At 45.1% G+C, this 27,424-nt stretch overlaps 1 long non-coding RNA gene and 1 pseudogene across 1 annotated transcript; one reads left to right on the top strand and one right to left on the bottom strand.

The window, feature by feature from the left end:
* Nucleotides 1–444: 444 nt before the first annotated feature.
* Nucleotides 445–23,699, bottom strand: LOC144126158 (condensin-2 complex subunit D3-like; annotated as a pseudogene).
* A 2,186-nt stretch (nt 23,700–25,885) lies between these two features.
* LOC144104553 (uncharacterized) lies at nt 25,886–26,505 on the top strand. The gene is made up of 2 exons (XR_013308571.1): nt 25,886–25,924; nt 26,450–26,505. It is a non-coding gene; the product is annotated as an uncharacterized LOC144104553 (long non-coding RNA).
* The last annotated feature ends 919 nt before the right edge of the window (nt 26,506–27,424 follow it).

Raw genomic sequence — 27,424 nt, forward strand, 5'->3', positions numbered from 1 at the left:
ATTGTGCATCTTTTACAGGCTTTTTGAACTCGCCCTCACCAGAATCCGATGCAGAAATGATCATCGACGACATTGAATTCAAGGAGGGTGGTGAGCTCCGTGTTCCCGTGTCACCCAGTTAAATTGGAAACCTCCTCCGTGGCGAAGGCAGTCCCCTGAAAGACGAGTTCCTGAAGGAGACGTGGCAGGCGGACCCTTCTTTCTTGCCCTTCCGCTGTCTTCTCTTTTTGGGTCTTCGGATGCCATGCTCCTGTCACTGAGGTCCGACGAGGTAGAACATCGCGACGGTGTACGATCTAGTACCACATCTGCTGCTGGGACCTCTCCTCCTTGCACATGATTCTCCCTTCCTCCATCAATATTGTCCATCAAAAGTTCTTTTCTTGCTGTCGAGCTACCCCTACAGCACCTCGCAGGAGTTCCTTTGTATCCTGTGGAACTTTGCTAGGAGTTCACACTGTTCTTTCTGCATCTAGTTTTACTGGCTTTAGATGTGGAGTCCACTGACTTTCTCCTGGGCGTGACTTCAGAAGTGCCTTGCTCCTCAGGATTTTTCTCGGAGGAAGCGGCAGTTGTGCCTTCTGCATTCAAAATAAGCAGGAAAACAAAAGCATAAAAGCTGTTAGAATCTTGCAGCATCGGGTGAAATCAACTGAAACAGATGTACATCCCCCTATTCAAAAGTATACAGCCAAAGGGGTTTGCTTTTGAGGCCTGCAGTGTGCCTCGTTATGTATCCTCAGCCACCGTAGTATCTTGAAAGAGGAATGGCCTCGCGTCCTCAATCAACCCACGCTTTGGGCTGCTAAATGTGCAAGGGAGCCACACTAAGCAGCTTCGCAGCAAACCCCTTGGGCTGTATATCTTTGGCGGGGGCAGTGCCCTTAATACAAAAGTGCCTCAACATTCAATGAACAAAAGTGCACCGACAGGCATGCTACCACCTTCCTTCGGCGTGAAATTTTCTAAGTCCAAGGAATTCAGGATGGCGGCATATGTTACTATTACTTTAGCTCCACAGCAGCGCTGGTGCTTTAGTCGTTTCACTATTTGATATGCCTCGTCAGTGGTCACTCGCTCAATCGCTGGGATGGGAGCTGTACGTGCGAGTGAACTGACAATTTAGGAAGCTCATATCAGCATTACTGGAAACAGCATTTATTGAAAAAAACTGTCTAAGCAAGTATCTACAGTAAAAACTCTGTGATATGTAACAAAAGAAAATGCTGGGAGAAATGTATCTGAGAAAACGCACAAACCAAACGCCCAATTTTGAAGAACGGAACTGCTGAATGAGGCACAAATGCATTTATTGACAATTTCACTTCATAAAAATGTTAAGCAGCATATGTCTTGGTGCAAGGTCTCAACAGCTCCTTTTCTCGGGCCCACAGGAGCAACTTCGCAGCAAATCCAGTCCTGTCGACAGCAATGGCGAAAGTATCCGAAAAAATCTTTTTTTTATGCTGTGCAGTCTTTGCACCTATTACCGCTCTAATCACTAACTAGTTTCTTCTGTACCCTCCTCAAGGCTAGGCTCATTTGAGACCTTACCATCCTGTGGTCACTTCAGCGCACCTTTCCGAGAACCTCCACGTCGTGCACAATGCTAGGGTGAGCGTAGATTGTGAAATCTTTCATAATGCAAAAACAGTGCAAAAAAATGATGTTGCCACCGTCTGGAAGACGAAGTAACGAGCGTTAGCTGTTTGACAAGTGATGTCACCAATCACCAATTGGGTTGCTATGGGGGCCGCCATCCTGAATTCCTCAGACTTAGAAAATTTCCCGCCGAAGGGAGGTGGTAGCAGACACCAAGAAATTGAGAAACGTGACGGCAAGCTGTTCGTGGGTGAGAGCAAATTGATCAATAACTCGAAGTGGCTGCGCTTTGGTCGATGCCAATGAGTAATTACTCCCTTATTACAATTCTACTCCACCTTGGAGGATTCCCCTAAAGAATTGACCAACACTGTTCCCACTTCGAGTTATTGACCAATTCGCTCTCGCCCGCCAACCGCTTGCCATCCTGGTTAGCTCAGCTGGTAGAGAGACTGCTCCTGTGAAGCGGTGGTCCCAGATTCGTACCCCGGACCAGGACGAATTTTTCTTTAACAACAAAGTTTCTGAGAATGCTGTTTAGCTTTCCTTTGTAGCCATATGGCTGCATGCCAATGAGTAATTACTCCCTTATTATTTTTGTTTTCTCTACTCTTGTAACTTTTTCTTAAAATCTACTGAATGCAGAGTTGAAATTTTGCATGAGAGTACAATCTGTTCTACAAAGATGGTACCAAAAGTATGCGTATTGAAAAATGAAAAATAATTTATTAATTTTTCTTTCCCTATGCAATAAAACTGCAACCGATGGATTTTTTTTCAATAAAATAGAAATGAAGTTGGGCTTCTGATTCTGGTATCAGTCACATAATAGGCACAGGTGGAAACCTGGGGAAAATTTTGTTTGTTTGCACCTAATGGTTCCCGAGAAAAAGTACACGAATTTCAGAAAATCCCGCTGTGAGAAAAATGCAGATGAAGCATCTGAAAACTTTCACCTTTCCACTGGACATGACCACGAAAAATTTGAAAACCATTTATGAAGTCACGAATAGGCAAGTGTGATATATTTCCTGAAAGCTAAAAACCTGCTCTGTCAGAAGGTTGCCACACATAAAAAACGAAAACAGAGTGGGGTGGAAAGAGTAAATAAAACCTCTTGTAACTTCCACCTTTCCACTAGACGTGACCACGAAAAAGGATTCAAAAAAGCATCTCTATAAAGTCGTGAATTCCCAAGTGTAATATGTTTTCTGAAAGCTAAAAAAATGCTCTATCAGCAGGGTGTTAACTCTAAAAATTGATTTTTTGAGAAAACGAAGTCTCACCCCACCTTAAGGTTAATTACGATACCTGCCACCCTCTCGCTAATACTATAGAATTCCTCTATGTTGTCAGCTCTCAAAACTATTTCTATGTCCGATAGTCTATGGTAGCATTGTGTACGTGCCCGCCTTTCAGCACTGTATATGCCTCATCTGTCCTCCTACTCTCACTAAGCTCTACATCGTCCGATTTAATACTCACTAGTTCCTCGACAGCACTGCTAGAACAGCCTCACTGGATAACGTTCTAGTGTTAAACGTTGCCAGGTTCAGTTTCCAATGGTGGCCTGTCCGGACCCATAAATTCTTGGCACCCTGTGCTGCATCTCAAGTCTGACCGCTTCCTTGGTCTGTTGCTCCGCAGCTGCTGGGGACTGGGAACCGAAGGTTAGTTGTGGCAATCATACAGGAGGTTGTGGCCAAGTCCTGTTCTGGTGAGGGATCTGGTCATTGAGATCAGGCCGCGCCCCAGGCCTGGTTATGCAAACTCTGCCGACAGACTTTTTTTGCTTTTTAAATCCAATGGAGAAGTACACGGCACCGGGATTCGAACCCCAATCCTCTTGCATGCGAGGCGGATGCTCTAGCTCTAAGCTATTGCTGTACCTTGCACAAGCCATACATCATTACAACATGTTTTAGGAGAAATCAGCAAGATGTAACTTAGTTACAACTAGTTACCTGTGTAGCCATACAACTGCACTCATGTGAGTATCAATGGTAGCTATTCATTTGTTTGAGGCCATAGATAGGCTCAACAACATCACAGAAAACCTTCTTCACCTCAGCTGTGATGGTTGTAAGCTTGGGATATTTTAAACGCACATCCAAATTTTTGTTAATTTTTGTCAAATCTGCAGCCCAAGACAAGAGGGACACTGTTTGAAGCGGCATCGAGGACAAATTACAGTTGGTCTGCATCCGTGTTGAAATGACAAAGAGGCTACTTCCATTGATAACAGAGCTTTCACAATCTGGAAAAGGCCAACAAAATTGGACACAGGTATCACAGCCAGAGGCCATTCTCACAAGCAAACTGCGATGATGATATCAATACATTTTTTCGGTGTACACTTCTAATGGTGGGCCTCAGTGCCATTCACTTTGAAAATGCAATGGCTGCGTTCTTTTCAGGTACTATTTTTAGAATGCAGGTTTTTGAGCAATAAATGTCTCTTTGTTACAAAGCAAACCTCAAACATAGCCACAAGGAGCCAAAAATTGATTTTTATTTAAACCAAGTATTAGACAAAGTTGACCCCAGCGTCCTTTTAGCATTTTACTGGTAGAAGTAAAGCTACAACCAATACAATAGAGACAAAATGCAAAAGACGCCCGTGTGCTGTTCAGTGTCGGTGCACATTAAAGATCTCCAGGTGGCCGAAATTATTCCGAAGCCCTCCACTAACGCACCTCTCTTTTTCACTCCCACCTTCCTCCCTTCCCTCATGGAGCTGTCAACCGAGAAGTGAGACAGCTACCACGCCTTTCATTTCCTAATAACCAATCAACCAATACACAAAAAGCATAGCAATCACACAATTAAGATTAACACATTTTTGCATGGCAGCGCTACAGTGGGAGCTAATTAAATTAATTTCAGGAAATTTTACTGCCTGTGGTTTTAACATGCACCGAAATGCCAGTAAACAGGCATTTTTGGAGGTTTGCTTCCATCAGAATGCACCCACTGCGGGCAAGATCGAACTCATAAGCTTGTGCCCAGAAGCCAGGCCCCCCAGCAAATGAACCACAGAAGCAGATGACAATTAAATGGGCATTCGAAACCAGTAATCAGTGGCAGAAAAGTGGATGTGGCAAAAGCACTACTGATTTCTCTCCCAGAACATCTGCCAAGAATCAATACTGCACCCTTTTTTAAGTCCTGTGGCCAAGACGGGCAAGACACCACTCCAGGCTATTGCCAATAGATTTCGCTCACAGAGTGCAACGGCGCATCCTGAAATTCTCGGACCAAGCTAACCGTCACCAGTTTGAAGCTTGCCTATCCCCAGAATCCTGAGGCTCACCTTGGTTTGCAGCAGCGCCTTCGCCATCCCGCTGTTCATTCCCTTCGTCAGGTGCTACTTCTGGTGGCATGACAATAGTACGTCGCTTGCTGGCCTCTTCCCTGAGCGTGCGAGCTGTGTCCAACAGTTCTGGAAGTTCAGGGTTGGGCGTATGTGCAGGTGTCTTTGGCATACCTGGTGACTGGCCATCAGCCAAGACCTTCCCTTCCTCTTCCTGCTCGAGGCGCCGCAGGTCATACGCTACCTCATTGGCAAGTTTCTTGTCAGCCGCAAGGATTTCCTTGACCTCGGCCTTATAGTCACGCATGAGCTCCCGCAGGAACATCAGCAGCGAACGCAAAAGCGGTGACTGGGTAGCCTCCAACTTGTTCTTCAGGAAAATGACCACGGGGATCACATTATCCGCTAAGTTCAGCCGTACTTGCGCACATGGTCACAGATGAAGTCTCATGAGAACATAATGGGGATGTGCAAACACTTTCTTTCTATATGCAGAATTATCAAACTTTCGAGCTTGCCTTCAATGTCAACAGCAATTTGTAATTGGTGGTTATATGGGAAGCGGCAGACGGAGGTGAACAAATAAAACTGTAAAAGCAAAAAAAAGACCACTACTACTACATAATTCCTCAAGTTACCAGTGGTGCAACACAGCACAACAGAGCACCACAGGTTCATTCACAGGTGCACTCATTTCTCTTCACACTCGCATGCTTGATGAGCCCCTGTGAGTGGATCTGTGTAAATGCTGCGCTGAGCCCTTAAGTGGACATAAGCCCCCGTGACCAGCATGAATTTTGGTTGTTCCCATGAGATGTATTTTAGAACATGCACTGCGAAATGAGAAGAGGAAGCAAGGAAAGAGGATACAAGCCGATTTCAAAACAAATTGTAACAGTTGCTAGACAAATTTTCTTGAAAAAGTAAAGGGCCGAATGGTTGCATACAGATTAGGGCTCATCACCAGCCATTTACAGCACACCTGCTTTCTCAACGCCTGCTCATAGACACACTACCATCTGATGCATATAACCTTGCCATACATCATGCTGACTTCATTAGTTCAGTGATTTCAAATGTCCTGCCCATAGGTCAGCAGCATACTTGCTTTGGGTACGAGCACAAGTGAGTCTCTGAGGCAATGTGGATAAGTGCTGATGAGCGGGCGGATGAGAAAATTGTTTGTGAGTGAGTCACCTCACGAAGTGCCGAGGTATGCGGCACAACCTATACAACATGACAAGCCAGTCTAGCAGTGGATATTTCTAAACGGTGTCATAAGAAACACACCTCTCCTAGCCTATAATCAAGGCGCATTTGTATCTGGCATGCGGAAGGAGGCTGCCCATGTGCCACAAAAAAGCAAAGCTTACCAGTCGAAAGTGAGCACACAAGAACTGAGAAGAGGCAAAATGAAGGGACAAGGAGAAGGAAGACCACAATGAGAGTTCTTGCCCACAAGGCCACACCCTCTAATGTCGCTGTGTTCTTAAAGTGGGACAAGTCTAACAGGTCAATTTAAACTTGGTCGGTGCAAGCATAAGCCCAATGAGGACACAGTTCTCTCGGTGAACCTTGATAATGGCGAAAGCACACTAGGCTAGACTAGGCTGGAATGATGAGGCTGCAACAGAACTTTTTCCCTGCCTCGGCATAGCACTCCAGACAAGTACACTCCAGACAAGTACAAGTGTGCAAGTGGTGCACAAGTGTGCACCAGAGAAGTACAAGTATTTTTCTACACAAACTTGTCACAAACCAAACAGCTGAACAATCAAAATGTTTCGCACATGTCTACTACAGTGTTCATTTGTGGTGTCTGCAATTTAACTCCAGAGTTGCCAGACGTTTTGCAGGCTGAAACATGTAGCAGGTACTGAAGAGAGAGCTGGAAACTTGACACAGTGGTAAAACCTCTACATGCAGGTGTTTCCTGGAGATAATGAAGGGGAGAAAAACTGGAGGAGAGCTGCACCGTAAGGGTATGATGCAATTGCGTTAATGGGCTCATGCCCATACTATGTCACAATAATAGATTCCTAGCAGTTTTCACACCACTCCTGGCACAGTGCTGCAGCAGGTACGCGCTGCGCCACTGCCTCGCGATGGCAAGTGCTGCCACCGGTGGGGCTTGTGAGACCCATGTTGCTCTTCTCAACCAGCCTCTCACAACCAATCATTAATTTAACTGCCACCTGCCTTGCTGGGCAGTTTGCTCACAAACCGTTGGGCAGGTTGCGATGACGTCACGTGACCAGGATATCTTACCTACCACGTAGGTTGCTCCTCGGCATTTTTCGCTCTCAGCCAACAATGTCGACGCTGGCTTTCCTGCGACATGGGATTCTTAACGCTACTGCAATGATATGAGACCAGCAATAAAAGAGGAAATTAAGCAACTTGCTTCAGTATATCGGCCTTGCTGTGAGGTTTTTAAGAGCGCGGAATTCAACCCCTCAAAGCATTGAGAAGTGAAGGTGTTAAAAGGACACCATGACACCATTTTTGGCGGCAGTGGTATAGAGCGAGGACGCCCACCTAATCTGCTCTTACATCGTTTTCCAGGTCAGTGTGCAAACCCTGCTGCTGTTCCTGGGGTATCCGTTACATCGACGTTGTGGGGACCACTTCCACCCAACAGCATTTCGGTCTTTCGCCCTCCCAGGCAAGAAATCAAGCCTTTTGAACCAAGAACTGCGATAGCCTCATGCGGACCAAAGATTAACGTCACTTTATCTGCGTGCTTGTGCTGTATTCCTGGCGGCTGTAATCTCAAGCGGGGCATTTTGGAGGCAGCGGCAGTAGAGCGAGGACGCCCATCTAATCTGCTCTGATCTAATCTGATCTTCAACACTTTCGCTACTGCTGCCAAACTACTTGCTTGTTTCCTGCGCTCATTCGTGTACTGTGTCCAACATGTCTGAGATATGCCCATCCTGCGACGAAGCCATACCTGCTGACGACCAGTTCCTTCTGTGTGCCGAATGTAAGTGCAGCTATCATCTTGGTACTTGCTCGTGATGGTCAGAGACGACCTTTAAATCTAAAGGCGAAGCTGGTCGCAAATCGTGGAGATGCGTGCCTTGCCGCAACTTGAAGGCAAAATTTGGAAGTAAAGTGTCAGTCGATGCAGACCTCACTGTAAATCTCGCAGTTATTGTTCGGAAGTTGGACGCACTTGCGGGCTTGCCATCTCAGGTCGCCGAGGTCAAGGCATCTATAGAAATGATGTCAGCAAAATATGATGCTATTTTGTAGAAGCAGGAACAAGAGGACAAGAAAATAGGCAGCCTTAAAAAGTGCGTCCAACAGCTAGAAGGCGAAAGCTGCAATAGCAACGCCGTCGCGCGGCTGAAAATGTCGGTAAATGAACGGGAGCTATACAGCAGGAAGCACAACATAGCAGTGCATGGTATTCCCGTTTCCCCAGATGAGGACTTGTTAACTAAATTGAAAAAAATCGCTGAGACACTCACATTTCCAGAGCTGCAATCGAGTGACATCGATACTGTTCACCGACTCCCTGCCAAAACTGGCAAAGGTCCCACAATTCTAGTGCGTTTCTCGCGCCATGCGCTTCGCGACAAGTGGCTTGAGGGGCCAAAGCCTTGAGAACTGCGAACTCTTCTTTTTCGATATCCGAAAACCTGACAAAGTACAACAGAAACCTTCTGCAGTTCAGCCAGGACTGGGCACCAGAAAACGGCTATCGGTTCGCGTGGCATGCCGGTGGCCGTGTGTTTGTTAGGAAAGCGCAGGGGGAGAGTGCAGTTGTCATTCGTAGCCCAGAGGATCTCACTAAACTGGCGAACTCGTGATGCAAACGCCTGTTTGACTTTTGTACAATTAATTTTCTGATCTGTTTTTTTTTTCAATGCCTAATTTCCAGCAAAGACCGGTCTGTACTTCGGCGCTTTCTTTTCTCTGTAACAATTCGCCTCAATGCTTAAACTTTCTTCATTTTAATCTGCGCTCAGGCAGAAGGAAGCAGGATGATATCGAGTGTTTTCTTGCTGAAGTGAAGTTGCCAATTTATGTTGTTTGGTTCTCAGAAACCTGGTTTTGCACAGATGACGATGGATTTAAGATTCCAACGTATAAGAGTTACTGCTTGAACCGTCAGGGTAAACGAGGGGGCGGCGTATCGCTGTTGGTCTTGGAAGATATGGAATGTGAACTGCTGGATGACTTTTGTTGTGTTAACGCCCATTACGAGGTACTTACGCTCAAATTCCGGTCATATGTATTTACTGTGTGCTATCGTCCTCCTTCTGGCGATACGAGTGTGTTCCTTTCTTTCTTAGATTCTCTTCTTGAATTTATGAACCAACATAAGTACAATATTGTTCTCGGTGGGGACCTAAATATTAATATCTTATCAAACAGCATTGCGAAGCGAGAACTAGATACAATGCGAAATGTTCACTGCTGTTTGAATGCTGTAATTGCGCCGAGAGTAACAGAAGAATCAGAAACATTATTAGAAGCTTTTATTACAAATCATGATCCAGACCACCTAATATCCTGTGTAATCTCGCTGCAAATTAGCGATCACCTACCTATTTTTCTATCAGTGAACCATATGCTTAATCTTAAAAGGCGGTCAAAACAATCTTCTTATAGCGACATTAATTCTGGTAAGCTCTTTAACTTTCGTCGGCACATAGTAAGCGCGGATTGGAGTGAAGTTTTAAGTGAAGCAAACCCTGAAGCAGCCTATGATAAATTTATTGCAAAATATAGGCAAATTTATTCTACGTGCTTTCCTTACATCGTACACAGCCGTCCACGACAAGCTCGCAAACCGTGGCTAAATAGTCAATTACTTGGTTGCATAAAAAAGCGTGACCAAATGTTTAACCTCTTTTTGCAAACAAAAGTCCGGAAGCGTTGAAAGCATTCAAATCATTCAGAAACAGAGTCACAAAGAAGTTTCGCGCGGCCAAAAAGTTGTACTAACAGAATCTTTTTGTCTCTTCCAGCAATAGTTCTGAGAAAACCTGGAAGAAACTAAACTCAGTCATAGGACGTATGCCGGAACCGATCAGCAAAATTAATCTTTATGGAATAGAACTTGAGGAACATGAACTAGCTAACGCATTTAATGACTTTTTTATTTCTATAGCTGGATCTTCGTCTTCTTGCGAGGACTTTCCACTCAGTTTTTCTCGTAATAGCTCTACAATTTTTTAAAATCCTGTTACAGAAGATGAGGTGGTTGCTGCTTTCAACAACCTTAATAATACCAAATCTGTAGACAGCACAGGAGTTCAGATAAAGCCAATGAAATATGTTATTTATGATATATCCTATATTCTGACCCATATTTTAACTGGTTTTTATTAGAAGGCCTATTTCCACGCCACATTCAGTCTGCAAAGGTCATAGTGTTATTTAAAAAAGGTGACAAAATGACCTTTCAAACTATCGCCCAATCTCTATCTTACATGCCTTCTCAAAAGGATTTGAAAAATTAATTCTAACGCATCTTACATGCTTCATCGACCAACACAATATTTTAAATTCCGCTCAATTTGGGTTCCGGAAAAACAGATCTGCAGAGCTTGCCCTTCTCACTCAAAACGAATACATTTTAGATAATTTTGAGGAAAAGAAACTAGTGTTAGGTATATTTTAAGATTTCTCGAAAGCTTTCGACAGCATTAATCATAAAACATTACTCCATAAACTAGACCGATATAGCATACGTGGTGCAGCCTACTCATTAATATCCTCTTACATAGCCAACCAAACACAGTTTGTAGAAATAAATGGTGCTTCCTCCGCAGTCAAGCCCGTCACCTCGGGAGTTCCACAAGGTAGCCTCTTAGGTCCCCTTCTTTTCATTCTGTACATAAATGATATTGTCAGCTTAGATCCGTCTGCAAAATGGATTATTTATGCGGATGACAGCAGCCTATTTTTCTGTGGTTACTCAGGCATTCAACTATCCAGCCGTGCTAACACAACGTTGGCCAAAATTGAACGCTGGGCAAACAAAAACAATCTAAAACTAAATATAAATAAAACTAATGCCGTACTCTTCCGGCACAGAAATAAAACATTCGAGCTTCCTCCTCTGGTGCTCAGCAACAATCGGATAGATCTGTGAAAACCTTAGGCGCCTATTTTTCAGAGCACATGACATGGGATGCTCATGTTGAATATTTAGCAACCAAGCTATCACGTGTAATTGGTTCCATACGGCGATATATTTCACTATTTCCAGTTTCAGTAAATATTCTGCTTTACAATTCACTTTTTTCGTCTATTTTAAACTATTGCTCATTAGTGTGGGCAACGACAACTGGATAAAACCTCACAGAGTTATTAATGCTTCAAAAAGAGCCATCAGACTAATTACTAAAACTTCTTACCTTGCACATACAGGACCATTATTTAGGCAGTTCAAAATCATTGACTTAACATCGTTTTATAACTATAGGCTTTCCGTACTTTATAAACAAGGCATTATGAAAAAAGACACACTAATACTACTAGCAGCGCTTCAAGAAAATGAAACTGCTTACAGCACCAGGAATCCCGAACGCTGGCACGTTACTGGCTGCCGTACTAACTATGGCCACCAGATGCTTCGCTTCAGACTTCCCATTCTACTAAACCAACACACATTCTATAGTGGTCAAGCTTTCTCACTTTCCTTCAAAGCTATCTGCGAAATGTTTCTGTGAATATAAACGCATGTTTTCACCGGTGCTTTTGCACCGGTTTTATACTTTCTGACAATTAAAATCATAAATTACTACTCACACAACTTCACAAGAACAATAAAACCCTCCCAACCTTATTGATGATGTCTTAGATGCCATATTATCAATGAAAATCTTCATTCCGTCCTATGAGAAGTCCTGTCAAGTGTACACTGCTTTCTTTCATATGTTTCCCTGTAGGATTGCCATGGATTTTGCCTGAACTATTTCGATGCATTTTTTTGCAGTTTGATTTTCAATTATTTTCATTGTTAACCTTTTTGGTTGCTTCACTGTGTGCTGACTCGTGTCATGCTGCCAGCTGTTGTCAAATATGGGGGCAGTCGCCCCATCAAGCTGCTCTTCGCAGCAGCTTTTTTCGGCTGCCCTTTTTGCTTGTACCGAGGGCAAAATAAACTCATTTTTATTATTATTGTTATTATAAGCCCATCCAACTTTTGTTCTCACTGAAAACCATGCCTGTGGCTGTTTCTTGCTACAACAATGTTTTTGCGGTAGCATGAGATGCAATTATTGCCTAGAAAGTTGGATTTAAAAATTTTCCCATCACTAAATGCAAACTTATGATGTCCATACCAAAAAAAGGACTATGGTGATGTTGCCTAGCCCCAGAGATCCACAAGCAAAAAATCTGTCTCTATGCACGACAGTTTGCATGAGACATGTATTTCACTTTTTGACCTTTAATGGTTATAAAAGCTCTGTGTTAAGTGAAAGTGGCATCTTCGTCATTATAGTGCAATAATCTATCAACACAGACGAACTTCAGTTTGTCCTCTTGCAGAAGACAATATCAGCGGATCACTTTCGCACTCCCGCTTGGTCGAGAGTATGTCCGCTCTGCTCACATGCGAGGCAAGTCAAGCAGACCTGGCAATACTAACCACTCCAACATAGTATAGGCGCCATTTTACACTTTTTCTTATCACACATTCATGTACAATAACATGAACAAATTCTTTTGTTGCACAGCAGACTGATTGGCTGTTTCCTTCTCTTTTTTTAGAACTGTAACTCTTCCATTTATATAAAGTCAGTGCCCGCAGCAATTCACCTTTAAACACCCTATATAGGCCGCCATATTCGGACTGCTCAGCTAAAACTTCACTTCATGGATGCCAGTCTAGAAGGGCTCTGCATTCAGCACAAGGAACGAAAGGTGCAAAAATTCTCTGCTAAAACTGGCTAGGGTCAGAGGCCAGAGATGGACAGATGAGGATAACAGAAGGCACAGGACTAACTGGTTAGCTTGCCTGCATGGCAGAACAGGAATAAATAATGAACAGCCTACAGGGGAAGCACGCGCCACTGCCATGACCAGTCATGCAGGGCCAATGACCTTAAGAAGAGCAGCAGTGCTTTAGAAGCCCCTGCTGCCAGTACTCACCACAGTGGTGAGTAGGGTCTTGCGTGTCGTGTGCATCAGGGCCTGGGCAGGGTCCTCCTCTGTTGCCGCATCCTCAGCTGCGGCCGCGATCGTCTGCAGCTTGATTTCATCAGAGCAGAGCACCCGCAAGGAATCGTACAGCATTTCGGGGCACTGCTCCTCCATGGTGGGCCCAATGGCCATCTCGTCCGCACAAGGCAACAGCATGCTTTGGGTCAGAGCCAGAGTCAGCTTGAAACGGTCTTCATCTAACATGTTCAGCAGCAAGAAGCGATACAATGACATGCGTCCTTCACGCTGCTCTGCCCCTCAAGGCCAAACAGGCGCTTGTCTCGCTCGGATGTCTCCACAATGTTATCCTGCGATGCCTGATTGCCGCCGCCACTCCCGTAACAGTTGAAGTAGCAGACGCATTCTACAAACCGCTGGTAGATTATGTGCGGGCTCCGCTTGAGGACGCAGTCAACCAGGCCAAACTCAGCCAACTCACGGACTTCACGCTGCTTATCTGTCAAGGCTGAGCGGAGTCGGTAAAAAAGCCAGCCATGCAGCTTGACATAGTCCTGCTGCAGCAGCTGTAGCAGACACGTGAGGACCAAGCTGCGGACAGCCGGAACAGGGTCCTTGATGCAGCGTGTCACAACAGGCAGGTACGGGTCGACCAAAACAGCGTAACGCTTGCACATGTCAGTCAAAGCTACTATCAGGTTCGCACGCATCATCGGGTCCTGGGTGCTGCACAGGGCATTGCCCATGGTTGGCACAACGGTCTTCGCAAGCAGCTCATTTTGGATGCAGAGCGTGCCCATCACTATCACGGCTTGGGCGCGCACGTGCCGAGAGGTCCGCAGATGGCTCGTTCCGGGCCCTGCCAATTGACCCATAGACCGTCTGGGAGGTTTCTTGTCCTTGACCTCCCTGTTTTCTGCATCTGGCTCAGACACTGCAGCATCCTCCCCAGAAGCAGGCTCTGCAGGTTCCGTATGGTCCAAACTGCTCATGCAGGCCTCGACCAACTGGTGGAGCTGACTACACACAGCCCGAGGGGCAGACTGCGCCGCTTCTCCGAGAACCACAAGGTGGCGAACAAGCTCCTCATCCTGGAGATCGCCGTCCTCGCCCTTGGCTCCCGAAACGGCCTCGGAGAGGAATGCCTGGCACTTGTCCAGCATCTGCTTGCACCAGACCTCAATGGCACGCTCGTCCAGCTCAGGCCTTTCTCGATATAGGTTGCGCTTGAGGCTGTGCAAGCACTCCACTGTGTGAGGGATAACATCAACAGGGAGGTTCAGTTGAGACAACCGCTATTCCATGTCGACAATTAGCTCCCTGAGGGTGTTCGAGGACAAGTGGCAGGACACCTTCTTGAGGACAATGAGCACATGGTTGAGGGTCTCGTTGGAAGCATGCAGGACACTGGAACCCTCTGGATGCTCCTCCCAGTGCTGTTTCCAGTGGTTAAAGGCAAAGTTGCCCTGTCCCAGGTCACAGCAGATAGACAGCTTTGAGAGCAGTAGCCAGACAGAGGCATCATTGGCACCACCCACGTGAGTTTTCAGGCTGTTCAGCTGGTTCAACCATACCTTCTCAGCACGATGCAACTGAAGCACGGCTTGCTGTAGATACTTGTGGTACTCACGAAATGGGCCCTGCGATACCTGAACACCGAAATTGGTGACAAAGTAAAGTCAACTTTCCACCACTGCTCTGTCATTCTAAACTCTATTTCTGCAGTGAAAGAACAATCACACTTTTTAATGCCCTACAGAGTGCATTTTAAAATCATACCATGAAACAGTGCAAGCACTACAACAATGCATGTGGCATCGGTAAGCGACACACTTGTTGAGAGAGGAACACCCTTCAATTGCAATATTTTTATCAGTATGTCACCCAAAGTACCATGCAAAAGTTGCGGTGTGTGGCCATTGTTAGTCCTTGACCTAGCCAAAGGCATGCTCATGATATGCATGGTGCAGCTGGGTCCAACTTAGTTGCAGTTCTTGTAAACACCAAATATACACTTTCAACTCTTTCGTATCAAGAAATTAATGCGTGGTATCACAATTAGATTAAATACCCTTATTCTTTTCCGTTAAAATGGGAGTAGCCACCTTGGCTTCATTCTACAATCACAGAGATGGTAGAATGTGCTCAAAATTTTGTTTTATCAATGCAGAGGATGTGCCCATTCTGGTACCTGCATATATCATTGAATGTATATGCACCGTAATTTGCACACTGATCCAAAATCAAAGTTGCACTGGCAAACAACGAATGAAAGAAATGTAGAATGAAAAAGTAGGATGACACTTTGAAAGTAAAGAGAGCATTTATTCCTGTCTAGTATACTCAACAAAATCTCAGCCAATTTACAATGAGGTAAAAGAACAAGCAAGGAAAACAGTAAAATCATATCAGTGACTTTGAGCACGTAATTATGCATGCCAACTAAGCCTTCTAGAAGCACTTTAGTCTGACATTCTGATTATAGTACAAATACACTTGGAAACACAGCTCCTAAAGTATCATGTCTCAGAAACGCCTGTAAAACAATCATCATCATCACCATCAGCCTGATTAAGCCCACTGCAGGGCGCAATCCCTGAAACATGTGCAAGTGGGCTGCACCAGGGAACCAGGCTATTCTGTGAACAGGCTTTCTTCCAGCTGTCTATTTTTTTATGATTAAAAGAGGTCTGACATTAGCAGTTCCCACTTTAACGCAGAAATCCAGCACAGAGTAATATATTACATCATTAGAGCTCCCAACAAAGCAAATGTGCCTCTCTGTGCTCTAACTTTTGTAAAGCTTTGCAGAAATTGCACACTGCCACACAGGATGTGAATGCTGTACTGCTAAACAGTGTACACAGTGCTCCTCCCATTATGGTGTCCAATGTCAGGTAAGAAAGTTGCACTAGTCTGGAAAGAAAAATAAATATTTTAGGAAGGACAAAATTTGGCATAAATGTGTGCTTTTAGTGCGCAAGCACTAAAGCCCCCAATCTCAGATTTTGCCGAGGTTTGTCTGTCCAAAGCCTCTCTCCGTGACCGTGGAGCAACCTGGGTCTCACAAGTCCAGCAAGTGGCAGCACCTGCCATAAGAGAAGTGGCACATTGCTTAACTGCTTCACCACTGCACCAGGAGTGGTATGAGGGCTCCCAGTGATCTATGAACGTAAAGTAGAGAATGACCAATTCCGCATATATGGCCACTAACCCATTAATGCTATCCCGTCATACCCTTAAGGTGGAGCTGAAGTCCGATTTCGGAGATCTTTGCCTGAAGCCTGCTTGTCCTTAGAAACCAAGCCTTGAACCGAAACAGAACCGAAACCAAAGTGAAAACAGAAGTGCTAGTGCACCTAATCTGATTTTGGCCTACTCATGCTAAACCGTCTGGAATTTTTGTATTATGCTTTGACAGGTATAGTATCAGTATTATTCTATCCACGCAAAAGGCAAGAAATCAAATGGAGCAGTTCGTAGTATGTTTCCGATGTGTTCCTGCCACCCATGGTAAAATTATGCAACACATTTTCATTCATTTCATTTAATGCTCGTTTCAAGACTGCCAACCAAAGTTGTTTTGCAGGAGTCATGAAAATTTTCGCAACATGGGAAACTGAAAACCTGGAAGAATATAAGTGTTGGGCAAATAACTGTTGGCTTTTTCTAGTATGCCGAATTGTCAGTTCGCTAGCAAAGTGCCTCCCAGTGCAAGCAATGTGCTGCTGCAAGTTGCAATACGCTACTGTGGTTTGACCTGGCCATCAAGAACTTCAATGGGATTTCCGAGTGATGTCACCTTATTGTCTAAAAATTGGTTTAAATATTTAGCCAAAGCTACTTCAACTGCTGTCACATTCTTTTGGAGATAGTGCTTCGCCACACGTACCCACTAGCAGATGGTCAATGCCATTGACTGCAGAAAGCATGACTCGTGGGAGAAGCTCGTTAGAAAGATCCGCTCTCAGTACATGAAAACACTTGAGGCAGTCCTGATGAGTGACCCACCAAGTGTTTCAACAATTCCTTATAACCACAATTTTTCTGTGCAGGTTTCATGCGAATGGGTGCCACACATTTTTCACTGAGGCGGAAAGTTGGCTCGGGCTAGATGAGGCCACAATATGGCACAATAATTTTAAACTGGAAACTCTTTCCATTTAGAAGACATCATGACTAGTAATAACACCTATATACACCAACATGAACAGGAAAAAAATTTTGCTCTGGTTAAACCTGGAGTGACGCGATAGCTACAGCTGGCCGAGTGGAACTCGCTTAGTCGAATTGCGAAGTCAGTCTTTCACCGCTCCGTTTCGCTGGGCATTTCTTCTTCATCTTCGTCCCTGGATGCAATTCACTTTCTCCCCCACCTCCTCTTCCTCGCTCCAAGTGGTTGGTCATCAACCACATGACCAACCACGTGGTGGCGCCGCCACGCTGAATGCTCGAAATGCTAGCGTAATGCAGCTATCGCTACAAAAAAGGGGCATATTATCTGTTTGGGGCTCCCCTAGAAAAGTGGTGGCCACAACCCAGGATGTCAAAGAGAGAAAACAAATGTTGGCAACATTTATTTGCAATAATTGGTCATACGGTAACGGTTGCATTGAGCAGCTGCTGAATGACACACCGGTGTCCTCTTACTGTTAACTTTTAATATTCTTTTGGAACATCAATGAGAAGTGCCCAAGAACATGGCTGCAAGGAATCATGCTGTACTACAACTCAAAACTCCTAGCTGCCAATGAGATAATCTCCTTCTTGAACAGGAGACCAGAGAAGTTGGTCACCCACTTAGCCTAAGTAGACCTTACATCGTGCTGTTTATTTCAGCTTCCTGTGGCAAATGAAAAACTGCTAGGGCGATGAGTTGCCCGCCATACCTGAAGAGTGTTTCAATGCAGTATGTGATGCCCACAATTCTACATGTAGTTTACAAGTATGGGTGTAGCATGGAATCTAAGGGCGACTAATAGAAGAAAACTGCAGCAGCTGGGGTAAGCATATCAAGTGCTAATGAAGAGTGTTGCCAAACTTCTACAGACAATCTCGAACCCCACCGGCTTCAGCCAGCACATAGTCAAGTCAAAGATATCGCAAAGGCCTCAAGCACTTGCCTGTCCCAGCAGACACCAGGCCAGATTTGCCTCATGTCCCAGGGACATGAGACACAGTGGTCCAAGAATCAGCTCCTCGAATGCCTCGACCGTCTTCTCCATGACAGAATTCTCGGCATCCAACACCAATGGCAGGGCCCCTTCCAGCCAGAAGCGCTGCAGTAGCTCCTCTTGGGGGTGCACCCGCAGGCATTTGGTCAAGGCATGCAACGCCTGCTTGCGCACCAGCAGAGCTAGATCCAGGAAGCTTTCTTTCAGGATCTGCGCACATGTGCAAGCATGACGGCAGCCTTATACACACATAGAAAGCTTTTCTTCGTCTTGCCTTACCCCATTTTTGTTGATTGACAGACTCTCATGCCACTATGCAAATCCTTTTAGGCATACCACTAGGCAAATCCCTTAGGCATACCACTAGACAAATTCGAGGCAAATCCTAGGCAAAAGTAAGCAATAAACTGCTCGTGAAACACTGGAGGCATTTTCTATCAGAAAAGCAGGACAAGATTGCGTTAATGACAGATCAGTTGTGCTGTACAATGCTGAGATGAAGTTTCTTTTGCACGTGGTATGATAACTTCCTGTCTGCCAGTCAACAAGATTCGTTGTAAGGTTGTGCATCCGCAGGCCTGTGGATATATACAGGGTGTTTCCCCTAAGACTTTACACAATTTTTAAAAATAGACTTTTTGTGTTAGAAAAGCGATTTTTCCGGCATAGCACTGACAGGGATGTAGTTCAAAAGAATACTGCTAAGATGTACTAACTAGCAGGTTGGTTAACTAATACTGAATAGTTATCTTCTGAACTATTACTATTAGGCTCCTTAATTACTGAGAGGCGTGTTGCACACCTTAAGTAATATCCATATGTTTTTAGAATTTCGGAATCTCTGTTGCCCTCAGTGCTGTGGCCCACCAAATTTTGGCTAATTCAACGAGTTAACAGCATTGGAGAGGTTGCTTTGCGTGCAAGCTTTTCAAAAACGCATGTATTTTGGTGCGATGTAGGCAAAATTTGTTAGGTAACAGCGTCGAGGGTAACAGCATTTTTGAAATTCTAATAACTGATATGGGTATTATTTACAGTGTGGTACACACATTTCAATAATTAAGGAGCCTAATAGTAATAGTTAAAAAGTTAACTATTCAATATAGTTAACAAACCTACTAGTTAGTACGTCTTATTAGCATCCTTATGCATTAAATCGCTGACAGTGCTATGCTGGAAAAAGCACTCTTCCAACACAAGAAAGCCTTTTTTTAAAAACTGTGTAAAGTCTTAGGTGAAGCACCTTGTATATGCTTGGTTCAGCCTTCAGTAAATCAGTTGTGATTAGCGCCCCTGTTCACAAAAAGGCCACAGCAGAAACCAGCAAAAAATATTGATTATGTGACAGACTTGCAGTGTAGCTTGCGGTGTGGTCTCAGTTGCATGCTTTCCCAGTGAAAACGAATCAGCGCAAAGGATTGTACAGTATTGAGAGACTTGGACTTTGATTATTACACAACAAAATGTATCCAGGCATGGGAAAAAAAGACAGGTAACGGCAGGGCCAGTGTAATAAGTGAGCATAAAGCTGATCAGACAGGGAAGCCCCCCCTCACCTTCCACCCTTTCCAATCTGCGGCTGGCCTAGAGCTTATAACGGCAAGCAAGGCAACAAGGGGGCTAGTTGATTGTATATGATGATGGAAAAAACGCGCTACACTAGGAAAGAGACGACGAAATATAACGCGCTTGTCCTGTGTACCTTAATAGTTTTGTTTTGTCATCTCATTCCTAGTGTAGCGTGTTTTTCTCCATCAATAATCATAAAGGTTTGGTTTATGAGGGTTTCACGTCCCAAAGTGACTCGGGATATGAGGGACGCCGTAGTGAAGGGCTTCGGAAATTTCAGCCACCTGGGGTTCTTTAATGTGCACTGACATGATACTCATAAAGGCATAGTGCTGTTTAGGTAGCTACTAAAGGTCAAGCTCACGTTACTATGTGTCAGCTTGTTGGCTCACTTGCCCAAATTAGCCCCTGCAAGCACAAGCAGCGGTGGGTTTCACTTGCAGACAAGCACCAAACATAAGAAAAGCTTTCATGGTTTGCACAATGAATATCATAGCACAAATTACAATGAAGAACAACTCATTACCAAATTCAAGCAATGTTGCAGAGGTCTGTTTATTGCACATAAACCCAATAGGTTCCACAAGCACACCTGGTACCTTAAATCACCAGCCTTATGGCCCTTTTCGGCTCAGAAAACAAGTCTGCATGCCACGCGCAGTCTTTTTCATCATTTATGTTCATCACTCAGTAGAATGACTGCGCATTTCATTGCAATAGAGATGCTTGATGAGGCACAGAGCTAGACAAAGGCCTGAGCACTGTTGCAGCGTAGTTCTACTGTCAGTTGACATCGTGGCTCTGGTGGCTCAGGCCAGTAGTCAAACGTCCCTGGGCTATGTTTGGGAAACGTGGTGTCTTTCCTGGTCCTGTAGTGGCGGATGACTGGCAGCCAGCATCAAGATCAAAAATGGAGTGCAACCCAGCGTAAGTGGCTGCTTCTCCAGCAGCCCTGTCGTTGTGCTACATTAAGCTACAAGCAGCGCAGCACTGTTTTGCCTGAACTGCTGCCATATTCCCTGCACTGGAGGCTGAACTGAAGGAACTCTTCTCTTCGGTACAACGTCGCAGAAGCCAAAGTGCAATAATGTGTTCTCAATTGCTTTTCTACATTGGCTTAATCGCACTTTAAGCGCGATCAACCTTTTCAACCAGTGTTTTAAGCCTTACTTGTGGCATGGCACACGTCAGGGCAGACAATGGCTCGTGGACCCCTTTAATTAGAAGGTGCATCCTTCAAAATTTACAGCATGATGCCAAACAAGTTTAACGTCCCATCTTAAAAGACCAATTTACTCATGAGATTGCTGCCACAAAATAAGTGCTGAAGCTTTAGTTTTTAGGACAAGGTGCATTCTGTCAGCTTGAGCGTGGCAACAGCACCAACATCAAGGCTTCCAAAATTTGCAATCACCTCTAAGCAAAAGTGCACCACGCAGTTTTCCTAGTCATTAAACTTGAGCCTTCCCTTTCTTACACAGCACTTGCTTCGGTATTTTACTCACACCACAATATGGGCAAAACTGGCAGCACAGCCTTTTATCAAGCCACCAATTCTTCAAAGAAGAAAAGTGAAACGTTGGTGATATTGAGGGGAACTTCATCCAATTATAATTATCAGTATATAGCGATTCTCTAGCTCTTTCTCGCTAAGCTGACTTTTGTCCATCAGCAAAAGACTCATTCATCTCCAGAAAATTGGATTTAAAAATCTTGCTGCTGGTCTATACAAATTCACGACACTCTTGCCACAAAGGACATGTTCCCGCCGTTTTGACATGGATGGCAGTGTAGAGTAGCCTCTGGGATCTGCGCCTAAAAACAATTTTGATGCATGAATTTCAGTAGCAAAAATGGCTAGTGGGGGCGACACCAGTATTTCATTATTTCTTCTTTTCTAGCTTATACAACAATGTTTTCGGTGAGAGAAGTTGTCAGGCAATGAGCAACGTCAGTGCATTGCCTGGAATACGTAGAGTAGCCTCTCATTTTTACATCAAAAATGCTGGAGGGAACAGCTCGCCTCTACTGTACACGTATTACACTAGACACGGGTGTGGCAAAAAATTCTTCACTGCCTGACAGCACAGCCAGAAGAGATGCATAGAAGAGCATTTCAAAGAGCACTTCCGCAGCCTTCTGCACCACATTAGCGGTGACTGGCGGGTACAAATCAGCTGCAGGGTGTATCGCAGCACCCTAGAAAAACACTAAAACTAAAGGGAGGAACAAAGAGGGTATGACATGCACCTCCACATACTCTTCCTTGATGAAGTCTTTGCTGGCACACAGCACATTCTGCAACAGTGAAAGTGCTGATTTGCGCACATTCACCTTGCAGTCCTCTGTACGGTACTTGAGCACCTGCATTAGTTGAGAGAGGCAGTCGTCTTCAACTTCCCTTTCACCCTCACCGCCTGGCTCGACTGGGTTAGACACCTTAAGTAATGGCACCCAGAGTTCAGGACTTTCGTTTGTGACAGACGCTAACACCGACAGTGCATTGGTCTTTACAGTGGCTGCTTTGTCATTACAACGCTTCATGGCAGCAAGCAACAGTTCAGAACGTTTGTAGGCCACCCGCTCGTCCCAGATGAGGGCCAAGATCATTTCGAGCTCAAAGACGCGCCGGTTGGCCATCGGCACCATGGTAAGTCTGATGAACCACTGGACAACACGCTTGAAGCGCTCCTCGCTCAGGTCACCCATAAGCATGAGCACGGCTTGCGCAGTCTTGAGACGGAAATCAGTTCTGTCCACGGCGTGGAATGCGAGATTGTGTATCAAGATTATAATCACGTCTTCGAAGATGTCTTTGAGCGATTCTTCGCAGGACCGCAGCACGTGGCCCACAAATGCGATGACCTTGTCTCGTATGTTGATGAAGGGTCGGCTCACTGACTGCGCATTGCCGGCGGCAAGCATCAGGATATGCGGCATCAGGCTCTTGGCGATGGTGCGGAAATTTTCGGCAGGCTCGCCGTGCAGTGGCAAGCACAGCAGCTTGAGCGCGCAGTAAGCGTACATTGTCAGATGGTAATAGTGGCAGCCGCGAAAACGCTGCTCGAAATCGATGTTGAAGTTCACGACAGCGGCGGGGATGTCGAGCTGGGTAACCTCGCACAGGTGCTGAACCAAGAAGTCGGTGACCTCCCCGTATGAACGCAGGCTGAACGTCTGCAACATTCAGCCGAGGTCTCTGAGCATGTCTGTCATGAAGTCGAACAGCATGGACTCGGAAATGGTCTCACTTTCAGTGACCGATCTTTCGCCACCCGCGTCGCAATTATCGAGGCTAGCGCCAGACGCAGCGGCATTCTGCTTTCGCCTGCCGCCGCGACCGGCCGCTCGACCGGACGCATTCTGGGACGAGTTTCCACTTGCCGTCCCGTCGCTGCCACTAGAGTTGTTCTTGCTAGGAAGGCGAAAGCACTGCACAGCGCTCTGAAATAGGCTCTCCTGAAAAATCCGGTAGGCCGTGCTACCGGGCACCAGCACTAGGTTGAAGTAAAGCCTGCAGAAGCGCAAGGCTATCCTCTTATTCACGGAAGTGGCGCCCGGCGAGTTACCCTGGCAGATACCCAGGTACACCAAACCCAGAAGCGCTTTGTAGTGAACTCCGTTCTCCATGAGCGTCTGCCACAGTTTTTCATCGGCGTTTCCTTCTCCTACGTCGTCAGGCTCCAAATAACCGGACCACTTTTCGCAAACTTCACGGCGCTCGCCAGCACGTCCAACAGAGCATGGCAGTTTCTCTCGCACGATTCCAACAGGTCAACATCAGGGAGACTAACCTCTGTGTACCTTTTATTCCACGCACTGTCGATCCATGACTGATCGAGGATGTCGAACGGTAGTTCACCAAACACTGTGAGTGTATTGCTAACAAGAGAGTCTGTATCGTCCAGCTCCATGATGGAGAGTCCTAACGGTTTTCAACGGTCTTTGAAGGCAGTGGAACGTGCTCTTCCTGGCCGACAAAATTATACGCCCTAAGCATGCGGTGTGCGACGATCCAGCCGACTTAAAAACGAACGCCGCATGCCTCGCACCACACTCCGGGGAGTTTTTTTTTTGCTGAGAACTTCGATTATAATATGAAACCAACTCAAACAGCCTGCCGCCAATTCACGCACAGCTACTTCAACTACTCCCGTCGGCCCGACCTTGTCTTGACTCGTTTCCTGACTTCGTGCTTGCTTGTATTCCACTACTGTTGGCTTCCGTCGCTGCTTGCTACATTGTTGGTTGTTCCGTCAGATAGCAGTCATGAATCTTCGTCGGTAATTCATATTATAATAATTCATTAATAATTCACATTATTCGCAAGTCGAGTGACCTGCAGGGGGCGCCAAAGTAGCACGGCGAAATCTGGCAACACTGCAGCAATGGCGGATCGATGCAGGTATAGTGTACTAGATTAACACTAGATGGAGGGTCGCGCAAAATTTGGCTTGAAGGACCGTAGTGGGGTTCTTGAATTGCGACGTGACCGCCCGATGTTTCGTTGAGGGTGAACGAGTCCTCGGCGCAGGACACATAATCTTAATTGGAATAAAAAACAAAATTGATAGCGACTCAGAGATTGTCACTCTCTGCGTTCAGTCGTCTGGCGTGGGTTCAGACCCGCGTGAGACGGGCGTTTTTCAAGAGCCTGCGGAGGTCGACGGTACCTGTTCCTGCACAGCTAGACTTTCGGCAAAATGCAAGCACGTTGCTGCAGTCCTCATCCACCTGTACGGGTAAGTACAACGCTCCTTTTTCTTTTCGCCAGCCGGTGTAAAACATCGGTGTGGGAACGCACGACTTAATGCTCGTGTAGTGTCATGTGTGTCGAGCTGTCTCGCTGCTATGAAAGAGGTGAATGGTTTGAAAAGTTGAGTTCATTAGATTGCGCCGATTGCACAGTGCGGCACGCGAACTCGCCTTCTCTTTCATAAAGCTGCTGGCTGCACGTACTTGGCTTCTTCGCCAAAACAAATATCGAATAGCCTGCGATTGTAGGGGTGTACAGAAAATTTTAAACACTTTTGTGCATTGATATAGCATTTTTTCCCCTCCCCTCAGGTTTGTTAGGGTTCAGTAAGCTGTAGGCTGATCGTGGAAGTGCCTAGGCACAATGGAATGTGGTCGGTGGTATTACCGGCAGATCCCGTTGCTGGCAGACCGCGGCCTGTCGGATAGACCAACGACGACGCTAGCACGACCAAACTACCGGTTATATTCGTAGTGTGACGGTTTTTCAGGCCGGCGGACAGTCGCCCGATCTCATCGGCGGTCGAGCGAAACCATGCCTGTGAGGGGACGATGCGTACTTTTCCAGAAATAAGCGAAACGAACACTTCGACCCTTGACAGAGATAAGCACAGCAAAACCAGTTGCTGGAAGTTTGCTTACATACATTAGAGCAGCCAAATGTTCAAGTTTTGTTGTAGCATGGCTGCAAGAAGTTTATCAGTATGCACTCGACCTTTACTTGTGTCTAGCTAATATCTCATTAATTTTTTACAGATATCTTTCTCATTATCAGCAGCGTGAGCCTGATGTTGCTGTATAAGCCTGTTTCATGTATTCTGGCTGCTTGGCAAAAATTAGTAAATCCTCTTATTCATTCGAAATATTTCTTTCAGGATAGGGCTTCGGGCATTGCAGGTGCTGAGCTGCACAGACGTGGAATCCGCATGGGCAACAAAAAAAAGATGTGCAAGAGAAGTACGCACCAAGGCCGCTGTGGAAATTTTGCCACACAAAACTGCCCACTCCTGCACGTCTGCTTCCGAACAACGATCGGGAGAGCATGGCTGCATTACTTTGCAGCAGTGCACCGAACTCTGCATTGGTATTCCACAGGTAAATGCTACATGCATATATTTTATGTTTTAGTGTTGGTGGGTTCAGATGGCTGCCTTTTAGGAAACGTGAACGCCTTATCTCCTCATGATGTTTTTGAAATTATTTGTGTATGGAGTTTTGGTTAATTTCTTTCATCTCCTTTAAGTGTGGCTCCTTCTGTGCATTATGCATTTCTCTGCTGAATCTTTACCGACGTTTCAATGTCTGTTTCATTTGCATTTGCAGCTTTACACAACAGTTGCAGTTTCGGTTTTTGATAAGCCAACATTTCTGATATAAATTGAGGGTAAGTCAACAGCAGTACTCAACTGCCATAATATAATGATGCTTGGTAGTGAAATAAATGATTTGGGCAGCCCATAAGGCAGAGTAGTTTTGTTTTCCCTGAGCCAAATGTCATCATCCGTCGGCTGCAGCTGCCAAGTTTCGAGAAAGTTGCACAGCCTTCCTTTGCAGTTGTACTACTTTGGTTAGGTAAATGCTAACATTTCACTCAACGCAAAATGCAACACTAAGGTTCTGCATAGATGTTACTGTAAACAATAAAAGAAATGTACAGGCAGCGTGGTTTAGCATGTTTAAAGGTAACAAAATGTGATGACCACAGACAAGTGAGGACACAGATGGCCCTGGGTGTTGCAACTGCTTCGCACTGTATGTTGTAATGCTTATGCACCATGATTAATCATATGGTGTGACCTTTTTGACTAAAAAAGCAGAAAGATATGTCTGCTTCTACACCCAAGTCTTGTTCATAGTGAGGTTCACTTCATTATTGCCAAGAGTTCAACAATATTGTATTCTTTTGCAGAAAACCCAAGCAGCCAGGACAGCTGAACTCTTCAATGCCTGTTCAAGGAATAAGCAGTGAGTATTGGCAAGATGTAATAAAAAATTCTGGGATAAATATGTAATAAGCTGCCCACATAAAAAGTGTAGTAGCAGGAACTTCCATTTCGTGTAATGGTGAGCACATGCTTACAGCCAGCCTCGTATCATGTACTTTTTTACATGCCATAACTGGACTGAAGAACTTGTTCAGTGAAGTCTGTGTAGCATAGCTTGTTTTCATAACGGAACCTGTAAGAGCATTACCATGGTATAACTGTCATCATAAGGCCATTATGGCATGCTGATTTCAGAAGAAATGTGGCTGAATATAAAACAAATTTCTGTTCTTGCAGTGAGGCAAAAGTGCTGCAATAGTCTGCATATTTATATAAGCATGGTAACGTATTTGCCACTGTTCAGTTTCTCAGCACAGCACTTTCAGTGAAACATTTTTTGGTGTAGTGTGCTTCTGTAGTATCATTCATAATTAGTACGTTTTTTGTCTTCCTTGGAGCTGTTTAGATGACAAAACGGATGTCATAGCTCTTGAAACTATTTCAAATTTGTTATCTCTTTGCTCAGAAGCATTTTAGGAAAAGTGCTCTGCTTTGTGACTTTATGAAAAACTTAATATGCTTCTTAAAAAGATTCAAAATACATGGACGCAGAAAGAAGGGACACACACAGCACTGACTCTGCTTTTGCAGGTACTGAAATATGCTTTTGAACATGCGCTGATTATGATTTTCGCAGGCACTGGAAAAACACACGCAGAAAAACATATAGGAAAAAGCCTGGCAAGCGTTAAAATAATTTCATGTTACTCCACTCGCTTCGTACAGATATACTAAATGTACGCCTTTCAAGTAAATCATTTAGAGCTTCCGCAAGGGGAAAGAAAAACTTCCTCATTCTGGTGCGCAACATGAAGGAAGGGAATGTTTAGAGGGCACTG

Source organism: Amblyomma americanum, chromosome 1 (genome assembly GCF_052857255.1).
Source record: "Amblyomma americanum isolate KBUSLIRL-KWMA chromosome 1, ASM5285725v1, whole genome shotgun sequence".
Taxonomy (NCBI): Eukaryota; Metazoa; Arthropoda; class Arachnida; order Ixodida; family Ixodidae; genus Amblyomma; species Amblyomma americanum.